This window comes from Acinonyx jubatus, chromosome E1, assembly GCF_027475565.1.
Source record: "Acinonyx jubatus isolate Ajub_Pintada_27869175 chromosome E1, VMU_Ajub_asm_v1.0, whole genome shotgun sequence".
Classification (NCBI taxonomy): Eukaryota; Metazoa; Chordata; class Mammalia; order Carnivora; family Felidae; genus Acinonyx; species Acinonyx jubatus.
In genome coordinates, this window is record NC_069397.1 from 46,930,403 (window position 1) to 46,943,297 (window position 12,895).

At 50.1% G+C, this 12,895-nt stretch overlaps 1 long non-coding RNA gene across 1 annotated transcript; it reads right to left on the reverse strand.

Moving 5' to 3' along the window:
• Positions 1–8,108: 8,108 nt before the first annotated feature.
• Positions 8,109–8,879, reverse strand: LOC113596070 (uncharacterized). Its single transcript, XR_003416765.2, has 2 exons — positions 8,541–8,879; positions 8,109–8,307 (listed from the first exon to the last, which is right to left on the reverse strand). It is a non-coding gene; the product is annotated as an uncharacterized LOC113596070 (long non-coding RNA).
• Positions 8,880–12,895: the final 4,016 nt, after the last annotated feature.

A 12,895-nucleotide genomic window follows, 5' to 3' on the forward strand; every position in this document is an offset into this window, starting at 1 on the left:
AGTTCTCACCTGTCCTGGCAAAGTCAACATTCCTCTGTCCCCGGCCTTGGGTCACCTTTCGGCTTGGGGTACGTACCCCTCCCTAGCAGCAGGGAGCAGGACCCCCTCACCTCAATGATTGGCTCCGTCGGGGCAGAGGTGGGGATGGGGAGACGGACACTGGGTCCCAGGTCGCTGGACGGACGCTCTCTGGGTTCCCACGAATCCAAAGCAATTGCTTCATTCTGGAATTCTGGAGCTGCAAACCCTGAGTTTAGAAAAGAGACTCTCTGTCGAACTAAAATATTAAGTGCTGAAAATGGGGAGCAGAGTCCCTGCTCCCAGGCGCCCTCCAGCGCTGGTGCAAAGTGGTGTAAAACGGGGGCTCCCGACTGCCTGACCACAGACCCCCCCCCCCCCCCCCCCCCGGGACAGAGACTGTCAGTCAGGGTCTCAAAGTCCTTGTGGAAAAGCAGCTCTCCCCACAGAGTAAATGCCGTGTCCCGGGAGTACACAGATTCCTGGTTTTTGAAATCGTATCGATGCTGTTGGGGACGAGTCAACTACAGATTTATCCCGAAGCACCAGGGAATTCATAGCAGCTTCCGTGGCTTTTGTAACTCTCAGTCACCACATACTAACCATGCAACTGCCCTGGGCAAGCAAGGCCAGCCCCTTCCAAATCTAGGACGCCCTGGCCCCAAAGCTGCAGAAAAGTGAGTTTTCCCCAGGCTTCCTCTGCTCTGCTCCCCTATCAAAAAGTCAAAGCCATTGTCCTTTTACTATTTTATTTTATTTCTATTTTTTTAAACTATTTATTTATTTATTTATTTTGAGAGACAGAGAGAGAGAGAGAGAGCAAGCAGGACAGGGGCAGAGAGAGAGAGGGAGACACAGAATCCGAAGCAGCTTCCAGGCTCCGAGCTGTCAGCACAGAGCCCGACGCGGGGCTCGAACCCACGAACCGCGAGATCATGACCTGGGCCGAAGTCGGACGCTCAACAGACTGAGCCGCCCAGGTGCCCCAGAGCTGTGTCCTTTTGCATTCTGAGTTTTCAGGACGGCGTTTGTTGGACAGGACGGCAGATGGAGTTGGAGAGATGTGGAAATCTTGTTATCCAGGTTGCCAAAACGCTGAGTTCCACTGTCTCCCACAGAGAGGACCCAGGGAAGATGGGAAGGAGTCACTCTTGGTCTTACAGTGTCCCCATGGTCTTACGGTGTCCCCGTGTTCAGAAAAGCAACCCCATGGTGGCTTTTGGAATCTTTCAGCCTTTGGAATCTCAGCCTCGGCTTTCGAACCTCGTAGGCTGGGTCTGCCCTTCCCGTTTTTACTCCAAGCCAGACTTCTAGAAGCAGATCTTTTGCTTCAGGAAATGCAGGCTGCTGTCTGGACAGCCGGGCTCAGTGGTCCTGCCCAAGTCCCCACGTGGAAGCAGAAAAATACCTATTTCTGCAGGTTGTGAAGTGAATTTTGAGGAGCAATTGCAACAGACAATATGTCTGCAAAGTTTACTTTGAAATTTATATTCGTGTCGAAACCTAAAATGGCTCTACAAGTAAAGCCTACTAATTAAAAAATGAAAATTTTAAAAATGCAAGAAGACGGCATGAGAGAATAATCTCTCCTTTATTTCCCCCTTGCCTGCTAGCTAAATCATAACGCACAAATATAGTAGAAAGTACTGAGAGAATCATACGCATTATTCAAATTTGTCTTAAAGCAGCTTTCAATGAATGAAACCGTTGTATGAGTGGAGGACTTTGTTGTACCTCATGGATGACACCTGCCCCCCTGGGGGGCAGAGACAACACCCCAGAGTGCCATCCAGGAGACCTCGCTTCTGGTTCAGGCCCATCACACCTGGTGTGGTCTTGCTCAGGTCAATTAACTTCTCAGAGCCTGGACAGGGGTGGGAGGTGGGTTTATGGTCACCGGGGACATCTCCAGTGTTTGTTTCGAAGATTCCATTCTTGGACAAGCAAATACACACAGCCACGGGGTTCTGGAGTCCCTTGGCAACGCAGCCCAGAACTTTAGGTGCAGCAAGGGCATGGCTTTAAGTAACATCTGATCTCCCAGTAAGAGAGTTCTCCTGTGTCCAGAACTATCAAAAAGCAGCAGTACCTAGCCAAAGGTCAACAACGCGATTTGATGTTCCATGGGTTTGTCTTGATGATAATTTTCTTTTTCTTTTAGTTTTTAAAGTTTATTTATTTTGAGAGACAGAGAGAGAGAGTGAGAGAGAGAGGCAGGGAGAGAGAGAGGGAAAAAGAGAATCCCAAGCCGGATCCGAACTGTCAGTGCAGAGCCCAATGTGAAGCTTGAACTCACGAGCTGGTGAGATCACGACCCCAGCCGAGATCAAGAGTCAGGTGCTTAACCAGCTGAGCCACCCGGACGCCCCTTGACGATAATTTTCTCCTTCTTTGGTGCCTGATATTGGATTTCCACTTACTCTATGAGGTTGGCAGAGACTTGTTTTAAATGACATGTATTTAAGCGAACAAGTGACTTGGTTTATAGGAGAAAAATGTTAATAATATTAATGTGACAGGTGGTACCCTGATGTGGCCAAAAAAAAAAAAAAAAGGCGGGGGGCACATGCACACAAACACAGATACACGTGAGGTTCAGAGATTTTTATTTCCTTATTTAGGGGGTTGTTATTTATTTATTTGTTTACTTATCTAGGGGTTACGAATAGCCACTGCACTGTCTCTCTCTGACTTGCAAGGGAGTTTTAAAAGGATTGTGTCTACTGTGCCTGTGAATGTTGAAGTCACGGAGTTTTGGGGATCTGGCTGGCTCAATCCATTCAGTTGCTGGATCTGGCCACTAGATGGGGCTTTCTCCCTCTGGGTCCGGACAACCCATGGTTTCTCACTCTGAGAGGCTACTGTTCTCTGAACTTAATCCAACCCTTTATGATTAATAGATTCCACAATGTTCCTTACCACTCAAGCCTCCAGCCAAATGTCAGCTCCTTAGAGACCTCTCCCTGTTTCCTTCCACCCGAGCCTGTGTTATCACTGACATTGAGCTTGAACCTAAGTTCGGTATGTGCTGAGGTGCTTTTGCTCTGTTCTATCCCCAGCCCGGTCCACAGGAAGGTAGACTCCTCGAGGGCAAGGGCTCAGGCCAGCACAGCCTCTGGCATTCGATAGGCGCTCATATATTGGCTCAATGACTGAGTGAGTGACCCTTCCGTGGAACTTGGGTGAAGGTGGCAGGCCACCATGAAGGTGACAGGCGTTAAGAAGGTGATAGGTGAACTTGATTTCAAATATCAGCCTCCTTACGTGCTGGCAGGTGGTTTGGGACAAGTAGTTTGGATTCTCCAAGACTACACCTTCCCATGTATGCAGGAGGGAGAACGGGTCACGTTCATTGGCTCATTCTGAAAACTAGGTGGGAGATCATTTACATCAGGTGGCGGATCCAGCACCTGGCGCGTTGGTTGGAACCTGACAAATGCTGAGTGGTTTTCCAGACTCTTCTGGGGAATGATTCAGAATAAACACAAAAGTCACGCTACCAGAAATACATAATTGATGGTCCCTGGCTGACTCAGTCAGTAGAGCATACGACTATCTCAGGGTCGTGAGTTCAAGCCCACCTTGGGCATGGAGCCTACTTAAAAAAAAAAAAAAGAGAATTAATTTAGAATACCTTATAGAGAAGGACAGACGCAGGCCCTCGTGAACTGGTCTCTGGCTTGGGCAGAAGTGTTGACTTGACTTTCTGTTTTCACGGAAAACAGTTCTGTAAAATGCTCCCTCCGCCTTCCAAAAATACCAAATAATGAGCACAGTCATAATCTGGATCCCCATCCCAACCCTAGCCTCCATCCTTTATGTCTCTCAACCTCCTTCTTGCTCTCTTGGGCTTCTCGCAGTTTCCCAAATCCACTTCTACGGCTTTTTCACATGCGGATGCCCCAGCCTGAAAACATCCACCTGAGACCTTTCCCGGGGGACTCTCACTCATGCATCAGGGTGGGGTTTAAATGTCACCTCCTCAGGGAAGTCCTCCCTGGCCACACACACACACACACACACACACCCTCCCTGGGTCAGCCACTATGCTAAGGCTCTTCTGCTCAAACCCATATTTACTTCTTCAGTGTCTAGCTTTCCCATGATTCGTTGACTTGTAACTTGTTAGTGGACAATATCTACAAGTCGCAGTGGCTTGGTTCCCGGCCACAGGCAGAGGATCTGCGGTGACTAGATGCCTGCACCAGAACAGCAGGGTCGACATGCTCTGCCCCAGAATATGCCAGAGCCTGCATCTGTGAGCTGGGTGTTTCCATGCCAACCGGCGGGGCCTCGGTGAGGAGTACCCGCTTTCCTAAATGCCCCCCCGGTTAATTACGGATGTGCCTCTATTAAGGCAAGAAACTTGTTTTAAAGTTACGGTGCGTGGATTCGTAGAGCTGGGTCTCTGCTGCTGAGAAATGCATTCTCAAAGACAGAAGGACTGTAGGAAGTGGGCAGTGCATTCCCAGATTCAAGGTTGGGAGCCCAAACGTGGGACTTGCCCTCATTCTCAGCCTCCTCTCCCCCGGCCTCGGACACCTGGGCTCAAACCCTGGGGTCCGGGGCTGCCCTCTCCCCACTGCCTCTCCCTCTGTCTTGGCCCCTTCCCTGCCCTCTTCCTCCTTCCCAGAGTCCATCGGTGGTGAAAGCGTTTGGGGTTAATTGCTAGATTCTCCAGGTTTTTTTTTTCTTCTTGGCTAGAGACAGTGGGATTTGAGAGCAATCTGCAATGTTCTGCGGCCAAAGAAGTGTCTCTGTACGTGTTTGCAGCTTAATTATCAGCCTCCTGATTGCAGTGTCTTCCCATGGGACACACCTGCTCTGCCTTTAGAACCTTGGCATTTGGAGTGTATATGCCTGTGTGTGTGTGTGTGTGTGTGTGTGTGTGTGTGTGTGTTGCAGCTTTTTTTTTTTTTTTTTTTTTGCTACACATTTTCTGTTTGTTCAGATAAATGTGTTTAAACTCTGGTGGGCTGGTGGTGCTTCTTCTTTTAAAAGAAACTAAGCTTATTCATCTGTGGACTGCTTTCCCAAAGGAAATCCCCTCTTCTCGTAAAGAATGGGTGCCAGAGATTGCGAGTGAAAAGTGCTGTGCAAATATCTTCCCTTTCTATCACGGCGCCCTCTCTGTGTTCGGGCACACCAGCCGACTCCCTGGAGCTGGGCTGAGATCAGGCTGGAGGGTGTCTCCTCCTCTCCCCAGGCTCCCCAGTGCTATACCTCCTGAGCCTGAGCCCCAGGCCTCTCTCTGCCCCTTTGAGGTCACCAGGAATCCACGGGAGAAGGTCTTCTGGGCTCGGAGTGAATGGAGACATGTGACTTTGCTAGATGCTGTTCCCTTCTCCTTCCATAACACATCCACCAACCTCTCCGACTCCACCTGTCTGGTGCCCCCTGGTCCACCCACAGCTTCTTCTTAGTCTCTGCCTCTTGGCCCAGCCCCTTCGGTCAAAGCACCTGTTGACCACTCTGCTGGGTTCTTTCTGGACACCAACCGCCTCTCTAGAGTCTTCCTCCCCCTTAGCTCCCCATTCAGCAGCCTGAGAGCTCACCTTGCCCCTTCTGATCTCCATCCTGAATTCCTAGAGCCAAGCCCTCACCTATACCAACATCCTATTTGTTCAAAATTTTCTGATTAAGCAAGTTGTTGGTCCCTGGATTGGTCTATGTTGAAAGTGACTCCTGTGTTAGATACAGATCTTTCAAGAAGTGTGATGACAATAACTAACGTTGATTTTGCCCTTACTCTGTGCCAGATCCTGGCTAAGAACCTCATACAGGTGTCTTCATTAATCCCCATGACAACCCATGGAGTGATTCTTAATATCTTTCTGTTCTGTGAGGAAGGGAGAGTGTGGTGGAGTTTGGAAACCAATGCGAGCCATCTGACGTCAGAGCTTCCAGAATTAACTGAGACGTGCCATGCCCTGAGCTCTGACCTCCTCGATGTCGCCTCCATCAGGTTCTCACACTTGCATTTGGATGGGTCTACTTTGAGATCATTGAGTGAACACGTGGAGAGTGTCTTCCGTTGCGATCGGTCGGATAAAGCAGGGGACTTCATCGTCATAGCCTAGGGTGGGAAGGGGAAGTCAGTGGGACTCAGCTCTTCAGGGAGTCACCCCTCCGTCCCTGCCAGGCCCACCCAGTGGGCTACACCTGGACCAGTGGACAGCCTCCCTCCTTCTCCTCTTCACCCCCTGTGCTGTGGCCTGGGAGACCCTTGTCAAAATCAGTCTGGCTTGGCTTACCCCAGGGCCTCCAAAATGATGTCCGAAGTCTTTAGTCTGGAATTCAGGGTGCTAAGTCTCTGACCCCCACCTATGACTCCGGTCTCAAGCTCTGGGCTCCAGCCTCCACGAACTCACCGTCTGCAAATACACCAAGCTCCCCCACACCTGTGCAGCGACATAGAATGCCCCTCTTCGACCTGGGGGGCTCCCCTTCACCCCTCACCTTTACAAAGAGCCCCATTAGCCCTCCCGGTCACTCCCTCCTTTAGTTCATTGTGGCCTCTTATTCGGACCTCCACGGTCTCACGTGGGTGGTAGTGATGTGTCAGGGTTAGTTCCTAACGGCGAGGATTGCATTGGGTGGTGTAGGGCAATGTCCACCTTTGTAGGAAATACACACGAAGAATTCCAGGTGGAAGGGCATCAAGTCAACAACTTACTGGCCTTGGGCTGTGGTCCCCAAACCCTGTGCCAAGGCGTCCCAGAACACTGTAGTGGACCCTTAGAGGTGCCACAGGACATCTTACGTTTTTTGAGGGAAACACGGAAACATTATGAAGCTCTATTAACACAGCAACTGTTAATCAACCCAAATGTCTATCTGTTGGAGATGGGCACATCCTTGCAGCAGGCCATATGTGGCTCTGTGATGATTGAGGTCACAGGAGCCCCACCTAATAAGGGGAACTACTAGCTATTTCCTTTGCCCTAGGAGCCCCAGAAATCGTGACTGGGACCCCGAGGGTGCCACTTGCCACGAAAGTTTGGGAACCTCCAGTTCAGAAAAAAAAATACTTTGTTCTGGCTTTGCAACCTTCTGTAAATTTCACATTGTTTCAAAATACAATAGGAAGCACCGAGGTTGACTCGTGGTCCCTATGGAGGCTTATTTTGTGGACAGAAGTCTCCCCTGCCTCCTAAGGCAGCAACACACTGCCAGGCTTTAACAGAAACTGCATGAAACCAGGACTGTGGAACAGAGGCGGGTGGCAAGCCTCCGAAACTGCAGTCACAAGCCACATTGTGACACGTCCTTCTGCATTTCTGCACGCAGATGTGCATTATTCAGAAGAAAATGCATGTGAGGCCGTGTCACAACCATGAAGGCACTCAGCTTGTTCAGTTCTGTTCCAAGGACATGTATTAAAGAGGAAAATAATAAATTGGCCAGAAGAGGGCAGAGTGGTTAGCTTTCTTTCTTTTTTTCTTCTAGAGCTGGGGAAGCATTAGAAATTTGAGGGGAAAAAAGTGCGTCTTTGCAGGTGCAAATTCTATATTGAATGAACAAGTGCAGAAGTTGATAATGTAAAATATTGACATTGGACTCCAAAAACCAATTTCCCAGATAAAGACTGGCTTAAGGACTGCTGGCCTGAAAAGCACCTTAGGTGACAGGTTTATGCCATTTTCTTGACAGACAAATGCACGATGCCCACATCAAGAAAGGGGTGCAGTCCAGCATTTGGTGCTGGAGTTTTGAATCAATTCTGGAAGTCACATTTAAAAGAGACATTGCGGGGCACTTGGATGGCTCAGTCGGTTGAACGTCTGACTCTTGGTTTCCACTCAAGTCATGATCTCATGGTTCGTGGGATCGAGCCCCGCATTGACAGCTCAGAGCCTGCTTGGGATTCTCTCTCCTTCACTCTTTGCCCCTCCCCTGCTCATCGCATAAGCTCTCTCTCTCTCTCTCTCTCCAAACAAACAAACAACCAACCATTAAAAAAAGAGAGACATTGCAGTTTAGAGGGGCTACAGAGGGACGGCAGAATGTTCCAGAATCATACATAGCATAGCACTTACAGATTGGGAAGAGGCGACCAATCAGTAGAGACCGAGAACTATTCCCAGCTGTGAAGCTGCAAAGCACAGTTTATTTGGTGTGGCTACTTAGGTCAGCGAGAAACCCGGAGATCACAGTGGCTTGGGGCAGGAAAGAGCATAGGCTACCTGAGTTGTCCAGCTCCACGGCCAGCTCTGAGGGGGAAAGTCAAGTGACACCGGGGACATCACGAGCAGGCTGCCTGAGATGCCTGGACAGGGAGGCACCTGCCTGGGGTGTGAAATCAGTGCAGAAGTGAGCTGCCTTCATTGGAGTTGGGGGGGCGGGCAGGGGAGCTCCCCACCTTAGCTTAGCCGGTGTGAATGCCCACCACTGGCCCAGCTCCGGCTCCTTGGCCACTCCTTGGCCAGAAGGGGAGCGGGTCCACCGGGCAGAGGAATACACAAGATGTCCTCCGTGGCAAGTTCCTGCTGCTGCCTGTGCATCCCACCAGCTCAGCTCACCTGCAGGCAGCCCCGGGATCCTGATTTGCTCAGCGCTTATATAATTACAGTGACATCCTGTTGCGCGTTCCTCTGGAAGCCGACCGAGAGAAAGAGCTGGTGTGATGGCAATTGTCCACCTGGCGCGGTATCGGGCAGAGGAGCAGCCCAGCCTCGACCCCGAGGGGGCGCTGCACACAGAGCAGCTGAGCTGGCCTGGGGGAGCGGTTCCCAGCTGGGGCAGTCATTGCAGGTCAAAGAAAGGGACTGATGGCTGCAGGGATGACAAGTCCTTCATGGAGGGCGGGGCCGGGTGGTGCTCACAGTGTCCACCACTTGGTAATAATAGTTGTCATCATCATCCTCTGCTCTGCTCACCTGTGAGCTTCTTGAGCACAAAGGGACAGGATCTGGGTATGACCGCTGGTGTCCTCATCCCGGAGCGTGGCTCCCGGGAAGGCCCTCAATGGCTACGTTCCCACCTTCTCTATAATCCTCTGTTACGTTTCTAACATGTGACGTAGAGGCAGACGTCAGTGCTCCCAGGGCTCTGAGAGGGGAGGCAACCTGTCTGACCGAGGACCAGGCTGCTGCCGTGAGGACCGGCCCTGTGTGATGCAGTGCACCTGCTCCCTCGATGATGAGGCCACCCTCGCCGGACAAGCTGGCCTGGTGACCAGAGCTGGGCTTGGGCCCCACTTTCTGAGGCTCTGGCCTTTCCGCCGTGACCTGCTGTCCTCGCACCAGCGTGGTGGCCTCTGCGTGGGCCCCTTCCCTCCTGCCCTGCTCCCCTGTAAGGGGCTCTGGCCCAAGCCTGGCCTTGGGGCTGACCTGGGGCAGTGGCCAGGCCACGAGCAGGGACACACGGGACTCACTTGGGACAGAGCCAGCTCGAAAAGCCGTGGTGCTGTGGGCAGGTGCCTGGATGGGAGGCGTCCGTAGAGAGGTGGAGGAGGAGGTTGGGGAGACACCCGTCAGAGGGGCAGTGGAGCAGAATGGCAAAGGGCAAACGTTCTGGAGTTGGTCAAACCTGGGCTTTCATATCTACAAGCCAGTGGCCATTAAGTTAACATGACCTCTTTAGGACTCAGTTTGCTGATCTGTCTGATGGGAATAACAGCACTTCCTTCATTAGATTGTTCCGAGGATTAAGTGGAATTTCATATGTAAAGGGCCTGGCACATAGCAGGTACTGAAGAAACCTTAGTTTTCATCCTTTCTTCTTTCCCAAGGCAACAAAGAGGTTCCGGGAGCTTGCGGGGTGCAGGTGGGGCTCTTTCCTCTGCAACATCTTAGAGGAAAGGAGGAAGAACCAAAGGAGCAGGAATAGCGACAGCCCTATGTTTAGGGGGCACAGAAATGCACGGAAAGTTCCAGATTGAGCTACTGTATAGGAATAATTATGGCTGCTATTTTTGTGCATTTGTTTAATAACGTTAATTTGGCGACAGCCTGATATTATAACATCCTCTCCCACACAGAGGTGGCTTTCACTCCCTGTTCTCCAGAATCCATTTGTAGTTCCCCCGATGGGTTTGGGCTCAGGAGCTGGTGAGTCACAGCCGGAGGGGCCTCCAGGAAAGTCCCCTCTCCACGTGCGGGGCGGGAGCTCCTGACAATGTCACCCTGTGACGGGAGAACCTGAAACCCACCCAGCCTTCCAGGGAATGGCCTTCAGCCTTGCCCTGGGCCTCTCCGAAGGCTGGCAGAGAAGTGGCCATTCTTGAGCCGTTTAACCAGGGCGGACTTAGAGGAGAACTCATGGTGGCTAATGGCCTTGGAACAGAGGAAAGCACAGGGGCCAGAGAATCATCGCACTAAAATTTACAACTTGGAGATTTGTGTTGAAAATAGAGATAACATCAAAGAATGGTTTCTGAGTGAGGGCTGGCAAAATGGTACCCCTTAGTGGATGTTTTGGCTGAATCAACCCAAATGTCCATCGGTTGGAGATTGGGCACATCCATACGACAGGGCACATGCAGCTACAGAACAGAGTGACGATCAAGGTACAGAAAGCAGAAAGCAGATGAGGGGACGTTTCTCTGGAGCTGTATTCCAGCTCATCAATGAAGAAAGAGCAGTATTAAAACGCTCACATTTCGCAACCGCCAATGAAACAATGGATCTGGACCATGACTGTCAAGGGTTACTAACTTCACATCTCCCAATTTCAGATGTCAAACTTAAGGTATTCTTGAAGTGTGTTATTATTGGCTTTGTGATTTAAAAAAAATTTTTTTTTAACACTTGTTCATTTTTGAGAGACAGAGATAGAGTGTGAGTGGGGGAGGGGCAGAGAGAGAGCAGGAGACACAGAATCCAAAGCAGGCTCCAGGCTCTGAGCTGTCAGCACAGAACCCGACGCGGGGCTCGAACTCACGAATGGTGAGATCATGACCTGAGCTGAAGTTGGACGCCCAACCAACTGAGCCACAAAGGTACCTCTCGGTATTGTGATTTTATTTAAAAAAAATTTTTTTTTTCAACGTTTATTTATTTTTGGGACAGAGAGAGACAGAGCATGAACGGGCGAGGGGCAGAGAGAGAGGGAGACACAGAATCAGAAACAGGCTCCAGGCTCTGAGCCATCAGCCCAGAGCCCAACGCGGGGCTCGAACTCACGGACCGGACCGCGAGATCGTGACCTGGCTGAAGTCAGACGCTTACCCAACTGCGCCACCCAGGCGCCCCTCGGTATTGTGATTTTAAAAGAATCTGAGCATATATACGTAACTGTGACATGCTTATACAGGAAATGATGTGATGTTTGGGGTTTGCTTCTAAACATTCAGGGGTTGGACATGTGTTCATCCTGGTTGAAACTGGGTGATGGGTGCAGGAGAGCTCACTGTACTATGTTGTCTACTTTTGAATAAGGTTGACATTTTTTAATTTTTAAAAAATTGTTAGTTTTTTAAGTTCATTTATTTATTTTGAGAAAGAATGCAGGGGAGCGGGGCAGAAAGAGAGGGAGAGCGAATCCCAAGCAAGCAGGCTCTGTGCTGTCAGCACAGCCCTACGCAGGGCTCGAACCCATGTACCATGAGATCATGACCTGAGTTGGACATTTAATCAACTAAGCCACCAGGCACCCCTGGCTGACATTTTTAAAAACTCAGCAGTGTTTTTAAAATAGTGGATTTGTTTGGGTAGTGAGGCTATGCATGGTTTCTTTCCCTACTCTCATTTGTCTGTATTTCCCAAGCTCTTGAAGATGAACGTATACTCTCACCTGCAGAAGGCGACCTCATAGCACAGTGGTAGGAACCTCGGGTTTGGCATCAGACAATCTAGCCTCCAGTTCCCATCCTCTGAAGACCGGCTCAAGGACACCGCCATTTTCTGCTGTCTCTTCCCTTCCCTCCCCGCTACTCTTAGGAGAATTAACCCTCCTTCTTTCATGTTCCCAAATTATGTGGCTGGTCCGTTCATCCACAGAAGATCTTTGATTGGATGGTGTGTCTTCCATGCGAAACTGTGAGCTTTTGGAAGGCTCAGAGAGTGTTCTTCTCGGATATGTGGCTGCAGGTAAATCACTTACCTTCTTTGAGTTTCCTCTGCTGGAAGAAGGTATTATAATGCTCCCCTCGTGGAATAGTCGGTGATACCCACTAGACGACAAACAAGAGAAAGCTAGATAAGCCTATGTGGTTCTTAACTAGGGACACCCGCCTACCCCCTGCAGAGAACAGCATCTGGAGACATTGTTGGTCGCCACGATGGAGGATGAGGGTGCCACTGGTGTCAACGGGGTAGAGGCCAAGAACGTGCTAAATATCCTGCAATGCACAGGACAGCCCCCATGACAAATATCATCTGAGCCAAAATGTCAACGAGGCTGCCATTGAGGAATGCTGGACTGTTTTAGTCGGGGTAGGGGGGGCGGGGAGTGGAATATAGAAGCATTCATGCTTTGCCTGTGGGAATGGAGACTGTGGCCTCCATTCTGAAAAGCAACTAGGCAGCGTTTGGTCAAATTAAGTGCACACATATCCCGTGATGCATTCCACTCTTTGGTATCCCAAGGCAATGGCCACAAGGTCTGTAAGGTCTGGGCGATGAGCTCTTGACTCTGGCCTCTTAACCCCATTTTTGTGGTGTCTGTCAGTGGGATTTTCACGGGATTTAGGCAAAAGGTGGCGATTAGAGGAAATGGACTACAAGTTCGTGGAGAAAAACGGAAGCATCACGACAGCAGTGTTAATGAAAAAGCAAGAAAGGGAATGACAGACATCATGTGAAACCATTTCTTTGAATTCAAATTACATGCAAAAAAACTCAACAACACACATTTAAGGAGCAACAGATAAACAAAAAGTTACCTTATGAAATACATTTGAGTGGTTACTCATGGGGTAGAAGAAAGGAAAAAC